The sequence below is a fragment of the Falco biarmicus genome, chromosome 3 (assembly GCF_023638135.1).
Source record: "Falco biarmicus isolate bFalBia1 chromosome 3, bFalBia1.pri, whole genome shotgun sequence".
NCBI lineage: Eukaryota > Metazoa > Chordata > Aves > Falconiformes > Falconidae > Falco > Falco biarmicus.
In genome coordinates this window covers 87,576,843-87,589,552 of record NC_079290.1, presented here as the reverse complement: position 1 = coordinate 87,589,552, position 12,710 = coordinate 87,576,843, and the positions used below count along the sequence as shown (strand labels likewise).

The 12,710-nt window shown below is 50.2% G+C and overlaps 1 protein-coding gene across 1 annotated transcript in view; it reads right to left on the bottom strand.

The window, feature by feature from the left end:
• SLC45A4 (solute carrier family 45 member 4) overlaps positions 1-1,274 on the bottom strand; it is a 90,281-nt gene extending 89,007 nt beyond the window's left edge. The window contains exon 1 of the mRNA XM_056333030.1: positions 997-1,274. The gene's annotated coding sequence lies outside the window, so the exon portion shown is untranslated. The remainder of the gene's footprint in view (positions 1-996) is intronic.
• Positions 1,275-12,710: the final 11,436 nt, after the last annotated feature.

The window sequence follows — 12,710 nt, the reverse complement described above, 5'->3', positions numbered from 1 at the left end:
CCAAATCAACCCGACCAAAATGAGCTACAGCAGAATCTGCATTAATTGCTCTTCTTGCTCCAAACAGCATGATTTACAAAGGGGACATTTCCTGCAGTAGCCAGACCCGCAGTATTCATTATTCTTAAACTAGGGGTTGCTGCGGTATCTTTACGCTCATGTACAGCCCTTAATCTCACACACTGCCTTTAGCAGCACCCACCGGCTGCAGCAATCCCGCAACATGCCCTCTTTCTGTCCTCTCCCAGGCAAGCAAGGCAAGAGGCTCCAGAGAGAGCTGGCAGAGCAGGGGCGCTTTTCGGCAGTCACCCGGCAAGAGCTGCATCCCCCCTTGGAGCCAGGCATGCAACTTCCACCTGCACTGGCAGGCGCAGAGCACTCACGTTGGCTTGGCGGCAGCGCGGATCCCTTTGAACAGCTTAGCTGTGATTAATTTTTAACCCCGGCCAGCGGATCTAAGCTGCTGTCCCCAGGGCTGAAACAGAGGTGCCTGCATGACACCGAGGCATCCAGACACGGGCTTACCAGCTGATGTGTCAAAGCAATGTCACCGTTAGCAAATATACCAACAAACCGAGCGACCGACTGAGCAGCCCACACATTGGTGTGAACAGCTCGCTCTGTGGCGTGTGGGATCCCTGCTGCATGGGCAGGCAGCTCATGCTTCTGTCGCTGCTCTTGGCTTTGTGCAGCCCCATTGAATTCGGTGTTGCTAGCTCGCATTTTCTGCCGATGTTTAAAATCGCATCAGGAATGTTCCCTGTTGATTTCCCCGGCAGTGCTTGCTGAGCCATACCGGGTACTACAGCTCCTGCAACTGCCTCCATGCAGCATATTAAACACGATTGCTTGTTTTCTCCCTCCAGAGGAGGTGGGGGGGAGAAAGCCCTGCAGACATTTCTCACCCAGCTACCAGCAAATCCCGACCTGAGCTAATTCTGCCATGGCTGAAAGCAGAGGATGTTTGCAGTGCATGAAGCTGATTTGCTGACTTACCCTTCATCTCTCTCAAGAATGCCAGGTGAAGAAGCCGGCCTCTCGCTCAAGAAATAAACCACAAGAAGCCCGACAGCAGCCACTGCAGAGCTTGCTCAGAAGTTCGCTCCCTCTGTCACAGTGTATGCAGCTTGCCAGGTATAGCCTGGATGAGAACACCCTGTGCTTTTCCCAAGATGAATGAGATCAGCACATAATTCAGGCAAGGAAAAAAAAAATATTCACTGCTAATATATGTGATGGTTTACGACCCAGAGGTAAAGTGTTGGTCTACAAGTTCCTCTGCTTTACAACTCAGGGTTTTCTGGGGCAAATTTCACAGGGAGAGGAAGTTTCTGTTCTGCATTTGGTGGTAGTAGACACATGTTAAAAAGCAAGCAAATGGTACATCCACAGGGCAGGCAGAAACCCTGTCCTCAGCAGCATGAGATGGAGGGCACATGAAGGGTACCATTATGAGCAGCAGAGACACCTTTATAATGTTCATGCTGATGCTTTTTTGACTCAAGCCAGCACCTTCTGTTATATAGTCCACATAGTTTGAGCAGATCCTCACTCTGCTGGTCCTGGCTTTTCTGAGCAAGGTTGTTCAGATTAAACTCTTTACCGGCTGGCTTCTTCATGACCCCCCAGGTCGACAAAGTGCCTTTCTGCTGCCAGGTCCTTTGCATCAAGCATTTCTCAAGTCTCATCACCTGCCTGTCAGGGTTGGGGGATATCACCGTGCTGAAGCCCTGGGGTGACAGGGAGGCAGGGAAAGGGCATGAGCTACTTGGAGGACTCAAATGGGCTGAAACCTTTTGGTGGCAGGGAGTCAAAAAACATCATGTACCTCTGGGGTCTCTGTCCTTGTGCTGGGGGGAACCTGTACTATTAAATGCAAGAGGACCATGGCATGGCCAGGAGTTTTAATGGCTGCTTTGGCCTTAGCTAATGGTTGGGAACCTGTGTGGCACAAGAACAGGGAATGTTCCTTTAGTCTTAGCTAGGTGAAAAGTGACTGTATTGGAGGAAAAAGGGAAAAGTCACATGATTTGCTCAGGACCAGGCCCCAAGACTTGTGTGGTTGGGAACGCAACTCAGCTCTCTGAGTTTCTACCCGTAGCTTTAGCTATGGCAAACCCCCCTTTCCCTCTCCTGAAGCCCAGGACTAGGAGTCACCTAGGTAATGACTTCTGTTACGGACTGTCTGAGTAACCCCGGGGTGTGTCCCTGCATCTCCTCAGCCTGCTCATCTGCGCAAAGCTCCTTTGCAACTCATCCACGCGAGAGGCAGATTCCCCTCTGACAGCCTAGACTGGGACGTGGGTTTTGATGTGGCTGAGATAGCCTGTGTGAATAGGCAGGCTGCAGGGAAAGTCTGGCTCCCTCTGGGTGACACTTAAGCAGGGGGTGGCAGGGCAGCATGCTGTGCTCTCCTGTCACTGTCCTGAAGGCCAGATTTGTTCTTTGGCATCAACGAGGCTGGTGGCTGGCTACCAGCTGTGTCCCAGGGAAAGGTTTTTCCTACCTGTGCTTGAGGTCTGGCAAAGCCTCATGCAGCCTGGCCTGTTGCTTGTCTGAGCAAGTTGGCTTCAGCTGTTGGATGTGCAGGATGCCCCACTGGTGGTGGGAGAGCCAGGGAACAAAGCAGCCATGCAGGGACAGAGAAGATTTAGAAGAAAAGCCCATTCAAGCTTTCTGAGACATGGTTCCCTGGGCCCAGTGACCTCTGTAGTTGCAGCAGGTCCTGCGACGCAGAGGGGCAATGCTGCATGGGTCCCTAGGAGGTGTGGGCAATAGGGATGGTGGGCCTCCTATCACTGTTATAGACCTGCCTGTGCTTTCGACCTGCGAGGCAGCTGTGGGCATGTTTGGAAGCTACACACAAGACTGAACTAACCTACCTCAAATAGGTGCTTCGATTAATTAGTCAGTACATGTTAAGTGCTGCAAAGATTTAAGGCTCTGCTTAATTGTTAAGTAACTCAATCATCAGTGGCTGCGTGGGTTGCCTAAGGCAGATATTGGATGAATCAGCCAGTCCCTGGCAAGTGCAAGGTAAGAAGGGAGAAAACTTTCCAGGGCTGGGTGACAGGATGATGCGTTGGTTAGGGGACAGCAGCCATTACTGAGGTCACTGGGACTGGCAGCATTTATAAGAAAGGTCAGATCCTGCACAGAGCAGCCTGCTCTGAGGGGAGCAGGGCTTTTTTAGGCTATGGACAGGAAGGCAATAAATTCATAGCAGAAAGAGCTAAAAAAACGATGAGGAACTTCTTTGAGGTTTTCAAGCTTGTTATGGACAAGCCACTCTGAAAAAAGTGGGTTTGCAGCTGAACTGAAATGCTTTCGGGGATGTGAGAATGATTTGGGTGAAATGGGGAGCGCTTACATACCATGGACTCACCTGTCCTCCCTGCAGGGGCTGGCCCTATGTTATAGGTTTGGGAGGGCCATGAAGCTGCTGAGAAGGGGTGAACTTGCATCCTGCAGGTCAGTACTCTGTGCAGCAATACAAGCTGAGAAGCCAAGGGCTCCCAACAGGAACACTGGTGCAGTAGTGTCCATCCATCAGCTTGAGACATCTCTTCTCCTGCCACCACACAGTGTGTGCTCTCACTCAGGGGTAGGTTTCAGACCTGGACCCATGTCCTTGTTTCTGTGCTAGCAAATTCCAGCTTTCACAGTCTCACCATTTGCCCCTACCCTTCCTGCTGAGATTTGCCCTCTGCTTCTCTCCATGTGAGAGCTACCCACGTATGCCATCGACTGCTCTCAGAGACCTCTGCATGGCCTCAGTCAGCTAAGGTTTTCTCCACCCTCCTGTGAATAAATGTCCCCCTTGAAGGCGAAACTCGATGAGACTTTAATCCCAGCGTTAACCCCTGTGTGGAAGTGACTTCCAGCCATCTATGACCATGGCTCCTCCAGCCAGGTAAAATGGGGGACTCCTTGGCACTATGTGTCATCCACAGGCACATTCCCAGGGCTTTCTGTGAGGCTGGATCTGGCAAGGACCTACCTGCTTGGCATCTGGCTGGCTGGAAAAAGCCTCTGAGATCTGCCCTGGTGAAACATTCATATTTTGGGAAACAGAGAACAGGCTGGAATGGCCTGCACTGTTGTGACAGAGTTGCTTGCCCAAGCCAAAGCTCACTGCCAGGTCTGGGATGGCTGCACATGAGTTGTGTGGGATAAAGGTGTGAGCTCTGGAAGGAGACACAGCCAAACACAAGATGTGGGAAGAGCCAACAGGACAGTGCAGAGCCTCAGAGGAATGCCATAACCATTGCTTGCTCTCTTACCATCAGCATAAGTGTTTCCCTGCAGGCTGCTATACCCCCGATCCCATCCTTGCCCTGCAGCTCTCCTTACAAAGCAGCACTACAAGAGGCAAGCAGCCTGGATAAGTTGCCTGGGTCTCAGATTAGACCTGCCTTAGTCTTGGAGAAGTTGGCATCACCACCAGACAGCCCACTGTCTCAGCACCAGCTGCGGGGCTTGGCATAGGTTTGCAAGGCACCCCCTGACCTCAGCCGTCACCCACGTCCTTACAGCCTGCTTTAATCCTTTTTTAATTAAATGCAGAGGGGTGTGATGGTATCAGGAGGGTGGGAGGGGGGTGGCCTGGGGTGTTTTGGGCTTGGTGTGTGTGCCAGCCAGCTGGGTTTGTTATGAACCTGTCAGATCTCACACGCTAGTGTTCCCTTTCTTGATCCTCTTGAGATCCGGCTGCAGCTCAGCCATGACGTGGATCATCCCTTCAGCTCTTCCATTGCTGAGGGATCCTGTGGTGTCCCACCTGGCAGAACCTGGCATATCAAAAATGTCCATGAAATTGGTGGCTGAAAGACAAAGCGGCTTCTCTGACAGCACTGAATACTGGGGAGCAGGTTCAATTTAAATCAGAAAACAGTTTTGGTGAAATAACCACAACAGAGATGAAATGGCCATGGAGATGTGCGAGAGAAACTGGGGTAAGGTCTCCAGCTGGCAGGTCATTGAGGTCATGCAAAAGGCTTTTAATGGGGTTTGTGTGTATTTGTGCTTGTGGGGGTTATTGCAGCGATTCAACCACCCACTTGCCTAGGGTTTGGACTCGAGGACAAGGCAGACACAGATTTTCACACCACCAACCTCCAGCGCAGGGAGCTGCAGATGCCCAGAGTGCTGAAGGGGTCTGATGCTCCTGGAGAGAACAATTTGCATGCTGGACCTGAACGCAGTGAAAATGTCTGTCTCCAGGCTGAAAGCAGTCTTTCACTGGAAGGACGAGATGCTTTGGGGACAGGTTACCTGCTTCTACCCATGAACAAACAAGAAAGTAGGACAACTGGAACTGAGGTCCCAGTCTGCTGGCACTACCAGGATCACTGAAAATGTGTGTGGTGGGGGTTGCTGGAAACTGACAGCACATGATGTTAAGTTCTAATAAAAATACATCCAGATATTAGCATCCACAGGATCTGTGTGTCTGTCTTGCACCCTCATGATGATTTCTTTTAGAGAAACCTGCCTGGCAGAAGCAGGATGCTGATGTGGCCTTGCCCAGCCCTGGGGTGGCTCTTCTGTGTTTTTGAACATCTGAGCAGATCTTGTGTAAGATATGGCCTTGAGGGAAATCAAAGGGATCAGAGCAAGGGACAAAGGTCTCTTCTTAACCAGTGAGGATGACCAGACACCACTGTGCCCAAAACAGTGGTGAAGTGCAGAAGTGAAGGAGCTGACCCGAACAAAGCCTATGCAAAGAGGTGCCAAGGGGTGACAACACTCCAGCCACACTGAGAAAACTGAACTGCACCCAGTGATCTGGAGCTGAGGCCAGATACGTTCAAACTCAGTCAGATGCCCTCCTGTTTGTAACTGGTGGAGGCTGTGAACCACTGTAATCAGCCATCTAGGGTAGCTGGAGAGTACGTTCTCCATTGCTGGAAATCTTCAAATCAACACAGCAAAATTATTGGTCAGAAAGAAACTGAGGGTTTCACAGAGGTGGTCAGTGATGGATTTTGCAGGAGGGCAGATTGTTTAGTACTGTACACCCCATGTGTCTTAAACCCCATGACTCTGAAACAACAGCTGGTCACCAGTCCCTCTTAGCTAGGGTCATTTGAGAGCTTTTGGGGTCACAGAATCACAGAATGGTCAGGCTTGGAAGGGACCTCTGGAAGTCATGTAGTCCAACCCCATGCTAAAGCAGGTTCTCCTAGAGCAGGTTGCACAGAATCATGTCCAGGCAGGTTTTGAATGCCTCCAGAAAAGGAGACTCCACAGCCTCTCTGGGCAGCCTGTTCCAGTGTTCTGTCACCCTCACAGTAAAGTTCCTGACATTCAGGTGGAACTTCCTGTGTTGTAGTTTGCGCCTGTTGCACCTTCTCCGGTTGCTTGGCACCACTGAAAAGAGCCTGGCCTCATCCTCTTGACACTGTCCCTTAAGATACTTGTAGATGTTGATAAGATCCTCTCTCTGTCTTCTCTTCCCGAGGCTAAAAGAGGCCCAGCTCTCTCAGCCTTTCCTCATCGGGGAGGTGCTCCAGTGTCCTAATCATCTATGTAGTCTTTTGCTAGCTCCTCTCCCTGGACAAGTTCCTTGCCTCTCTTGAATGGGGAGCTCAGAACTGGACACTCCAGGTGCAGCCTCACCGGGGCAGAGCAGAGGGGGAGGATCACCTCCCTCAATTTGCTGGCCATGCTCCTAATGCACCCCAGGATCCCATTGGCCTTGGTGGCCATACAGGCACACTGCTGGCCCATGGGCAACTTGCTGGCCACCAGCACTCCCAGGTCCTTCTCCACAGAGCTGCTTTCCAGCAGGTCAGCCCCAGCCTGTACTGGTGCGTGGGGTTGTCCCTCCCCAGGTGCAGAACCTTATACTTGCCTTTTTTGAACTTCACAGGCTCCTCTCTGCCCAGCTCTCCAGCCTGTCCAGGTCTCGCTGAGTGGCAGCGCAGCCTTCTGGGATATCAGCCGCTCCTCCCAGTTTTGTAACATCAGCAGACTGGCTGAGCGTACCCTCTGTCCCTTCATCCAGGTCACTGGTGAATTTGAACAGACCTGGACCCAGTGCTGACCCCTGTGGAACACCACTGGCTACAGGCCTCCAGCTAGACCCTGTGCCACTGATCACAACCCTCTGAGCTCTGCCAGCCAGCCAGTTCCGAATCCACCTCACTGTCCGCTCACCTAACACATACTTCCTGAGTTTAGTTGTGAGTATGTTATGGGAGGCAGTGTAAAAAGCCTTGCTGAGGTCAAGGCAGACAACATCCACTGCTCTTCCCTCATCTACCCAGCCAGTCTTTCCATCATAGAAGGCTATCAGCTGGATCAAGCATGATTGCACCTGGTTAATTTATGTGGACTACTACTGACAACCTTCTTGTCCTCCATATGTTTAGAGATGACATCCAGTATGAGCTTTTCCATCACCTTTCCAGGAATGGAGGTGAGGCTGACCAGCCTGTAGTTGCCTGGATCCTGCTTCTTTCCCTTTGGCAAGACTGGAGCGATGCTGGCTTTCCTCCAGTTATTGGGCACCACTCCTGTTCTCCATGACCTTTCAAAGGTGATGGAGTGTGGCTTAGCAATAACAACTGCCAGCTCCCTCAGCACTCAGGGGTGCATCCCATCGGGGCCCATGGATTTATGGGTATCAAGTTTGCCTAAATGATCTCTAACCCAATCCTCCTTGACTAAGGGAAAGTCTTCCTTTCTCCAGACTTCCTCTCTTGCCTCCAGGGTCTGGAATTCCTGAGGGCTGGCCTTGCCAGTAAAGACTGAAGCAAAGAGGGTATTCAGGAACTCTTCTGTGTATCCTTCACCATCAGCGCACCCACTTCATTTAGCAGCAGGCCCACATTTTCTCTAGCCATCCTTTTGAAGAAGCTCTTCTTATTGTCCTTGACATGCCATGCCAGATTTAACTCCAAGCAGGCCTTAGCCTTCCTTGTTGCATCCCTTCATACTCTGACAACATTCCTAGGTCCATTACATGGAGACTGAGATGCTCTGTAGCATTGCTTACAAAATCTCTGCTTCCTGCACAAATAAATGTAGGGAGAACTTAGCACAGAGATGAGGGCGTCATCCTTATGCCTTGACCTTGAGCTGTCAACAAACCGATGAGCAAAAGAGATGCTTGAAAGGAGGGAGACCTATAGATGTGTAATGTCTCTGTCTGCAACACACCTGTTTCCCTGCAAAATAAGCTTGTGGGGTTCCTGTGCTTAGCACAGGACCGCATAATTCCTGAACCACTTCCTGAGCTGCTCCCTTGGCACTCACATGGGCACATGCAAAGCAGAGAAGGGCCCAGCATAAATGCCAGAGAGGTGCCTGGTGAGGAGAGCCTGGTCTTCAGGAGGCCAGCGTTTAATCCTACTCAGCCCAGGAATTTTCATAATTCACAGTGCCATGGCAACCACTTCCATGTTAACTAGCAAGCCATGGCCAGGCACCACAATGTGTTGCAGAAACCCTTTCCCTCTTAAAAGCAGGAATTGGATTTACTGCTCGACACAGTGGTGTGACCAGAGTGTGCTGCTGTGCTTGGTGGATGAACTTAGGCAATGGTGCTGGGAGGAAGCTCGCTGGTCATAAGAGGTGGGTGCATTCTGTATAAATTCTCCTTGATGCCTCATACTGCTGTCTTCTGTTGAAGCTGGGAAGTTTGACAACAGCAGGAGCCTTGCCTCAGTAGAGGTTCTGGGATGGAGAAAGGCTGCTTATGGTGGATCATCCCAGAAGTTACCTCGTGGGAATAGTTTTAGGACTGAAAACTTGGCTGGATGAACGTCCCCTCAACTGCTGAGATTCCTATTTCCTGGCTGCCCTCTTTTTGGTTATGTTAAAGGATAAAGTTTAAAAACATCCTGTGGGTCAAGGCCTCGTGAAACTTCCCTCTACGACTATGGGAATGCTTCACCTTGGGCTTTTGTTGTTGTATTGCTCTTTTTTCCTCAACATCTGCCAGTTCTGGGGTTGGCATCAAGTCAAATGCTGTTCACTAAAGTCAGCTTTTAGCTGGAAGCAAGTGCATTTATTCATCCCCTTTTCCCTGCTGCAGCCAGATGTGCCTTGCTCTCCTGAAGCGATGCTGCTCATTTCATATCCCTGCTCCCCCTTTGCTCTTGGGGCGCTCCTGCTGGTCTGCAACCCAGAAGATCCTCAGAAGGTGCAGCACTCAGCACCAGTTGTTTCAGCTGGTAGCAACGTGGATTTTTGCAGGCATCAGGCTGTGTGAGAGAGCAGAGTTTAGAGCGGACCTGCCTCTCATTCCTGGGGATGAACCCATTGTAACACCTACGCTCCAGGCAGTGAAGAGGCAGTGGAGCAGGGCAAAGGTAGGGTCACATAAAATGGAATTTCTCTCTTCATTTCTCAAATAGTAGCTCAGCTGTGCAGACCTGTGATGCCGCTTGGCTGCTTCTTTTCTGCTTTCACGAACGGTGGCTATTGCCCATGGGGCTCACTAAAACTGCAGTGTTTGCCACTGTGGCAGTGTTGGCTTGGAAAAATGGCTACAGATCTCTTGAGAAGCAGTGTGGGGCAGACCAGTGTGTCCTTTTCTTAGGCTATGGCTGAAGAAGGTGTTAGAGAAAATCGAAACATGAAAGAGTGTCAGCTGGGGAGAAGTTCAGGACATGGTGGGAAGAAGTGTAGGTCTGCCTACCACAGGACATAGCCGCAAAACCAGAGCTTCTGACATAACCAGCATCATGAGGCTGCAGGAGTGACCAGCTTGGTTGCACTTTGTCTGGTGCTTCCTACAAGCTGTGCATGTGCTACACCCTGATCTGTGCCCAGACAGCAGAAAGGATCTGCTGGATCCAGCAGCCACAGCTGCAGACTGTCTGGCAGCTCAGACTGGACTTCGGAGGCATCAGGAGATGCTCAATAAATGCAGGCAATTCTCAGCATGAAGAATGCAAAACCCAGCGGGACCATAACTGAAATGAATGGGATGTCCCTGCCGGCAGGTCCTGGCTCAGCTTCATGCTTTTGAACTAGTGTAGCTCTTGGCTGGCCACCCACAGAAGAAAGGCTGCTATATTGCAGAGTGTACACAGAGCAAGTGGCAGCCAGGCTGAACTGCACCCAGTTGGGTTGGCACTGTGGTTTGTGTCACCTCTGGTGGTATGTCACCAATTTCAATCCCCCCCTCCACTGTCTCAGACAAAGGGACATGGTGCTGCTTGCTTTAGCCCAAGTGCAGTCTGAGGAAGGCAGTGTGAGCCGGGGCTGAGGGCTACTTTTCTGTGTCCCAGGGCTGATGGCCAGTTTGGGGTATGAGGATGTTTCTCGGCTTGTCCAAAGTGGAGCTCAGGGACACAGAAGCAAGGTGTGAGAAAGAAGGGCTTTTTAAGAGCCCTGATTTTTCCCATGAGAAGGTTCTTGCTGTGCTGGGTGGAGAGGCTGTGCTCTGGGACCTTAGTCTGCAAGGGCCACCAGAGATGAGGAGGCAAAGACATGCACAACGGATCCTGGCAGGGCTTGAAAACATAATGAGAGAATTATATTTGCTCAGTGAGAAGGAAGAGCTGGCAGGGAATCTTTCTCCTCTTCTTGCATCTGTCCAGCACTGAGCAAACATCAACTAGTCTTCCTGACACTACCATAAGACAAGGAAACATTACAATGCCATAATGGTAAGTGCAGGGGAAACCACAGGTGGGGTGATGCATGCTCAGGTATGAAACCACTGCTCAGGCAGACTCAGCCTTGACATCTGCAAATGTGGCGTATCAGGAGCAGGACTGAGCCGTGTTTCCCACAGCAGGACAGGGTCAGACTTCAGAAAGGAACCCATACATCCTGTCTTGCAGCCTCCTACTCTCACTTCTGGACCACAAGCTCAATCAGCCAGGGGAATAGCTTGCCAATGAAGGCTGTAGGGGTGAGGAAATAATTAAAAGCTGATCTGGGCTCCTGCTTCGAAACAAGAAAAAAACCCAACATTTTTTCTTAATGATTTAAAAGCACCCTTTCATCTCCAAACCAGCAGGAACCTTCTATTGTTCATTTCTCTTATATTTTCTCCTAATCAGTTCTTGCTCAGCAGTCATGAAGATGTGGGAACCAATTTATCAGACATAGCAGAGTAGGCACAAAGTTGAGTGAGGAACGTTAGTTCACAACATCAGCAAATAATTCACTACATCAGCTGCCAAAGGTGCAGGAGCTTGTTCTTGCAGCCGAATATTTGGCAAATAACAAGAGATATTTGTTGGCTTATTCTCAGATGAGATTTCTGAAGACATGGTGGGGGGAGGGAGAGAGAGCAGGACTATCAGTCTTTTTTGAAATGACTTTGATTCACCTGTCACTAAATTTAGTGGGAGTTGGTGTCCTCCTGTACATGCCTTGCAGGTTCCTTGCAAAGCCAGCAGGTTGGGGAAAGTGATGATTCCCCTCTGTTTGAAGCACTGTATTCAATTTTGGGTTCACAGTACAAGGGAGACACCAACAAACTGGACCAGGTCCAGCGGAGAGCACAAGTCATATGAGGAAACGCTGAGGGAGCTGGGTTTGACCAGCCTGGGAAAGAAGATGCTTGGGGAAATATAATTGCTGTCTTCTGCTGCTTAAGGGGAGGTTATAGAGAAGACAGTTTCCTCTCTGAGGTGCACTGTGAAAGGATGAGGCAACAAACTCAAGTTGTGGCTGTAGGAAATGACATTGGGACAGTGTAGTAATGTGTGATGTGAGAGCTTGTAGGGGGAAATTTGATTAAATTGTAAAACAAAACTGAAACAAAAGGTGTTGCCACTCATTGCATTCAGACTTTTATGCAGACAAACAGCAATAAGTGTGTACCTACCAGTTCAGCACCAAAACACCTATGTCTAAGTTGTCTGGCCAGGGTTCCCTGCAAAGCCATGGAGGACAAGGCGTGCCACTTGTGGAATCTCTCCATCCTGCCTCATGTCTGTGAGTTACCAAGTTTTACTCACTGGCCTTTGTCTCCCAGGTGTTCTGATATGGTACATGGAGATGTGCTGGGATCTTGCTAACTTGTTCTGCTTGGTGCCATCAGCACGCCCCATTTGTGTAGCCCTTCCCCTGCCATTTGTTCCTTCTGGTACATCCACACAAAACATCCCCATTCACAACAGTCTGAACATTTCTGTTATGGTGCCCTGCACAGCAAAGGACATTTTTCACTCTGAGAATGGGTAAGTGCTGGGACAGGTGTACAGGGACACTGTGCTACCTCCACGCCTGGGGATATTCAGAAGTCACCTGGGTAAGATCCTTATCAAACTTTGAAGATAACCCTTCTTAAAGCAGGAGATTGGACTGAAGATGCCCAGAGGTCCTTTCTGACCTGAATTATTCTGTGGTTCTCAGATAGCACAGGAAGAAGATCTTTGTTTTGACAAGGAGAGGATAGGAAAGAGAAGGGGGAAGTGATGACTTCGGTGTCCTTCATTAACCTTAGCGATGTACATTCAGTCATCATCAGCTGATTTATGTGGCACTGCTAACTGCTGGCTGCAGGAGAAACCATGCACTTTCCCTTTTCAAGGGTCACAAGGATAGGTTTGTGATGGCTAATGCACATACTCTGCCTCCTTCAGAGGATTTCAGAGCCCAACATGGAGACAGACCTGTACCCTAGTTTTTGCCAGAACTGGAAGCATAAGAGAATGGGCAGCTTGCCCAGCTCTGCAGTGACAGACTGGCAGAAGGCAGATTCCTGTCACCAGGAGCCCTTTTCATCTCCAGCCATG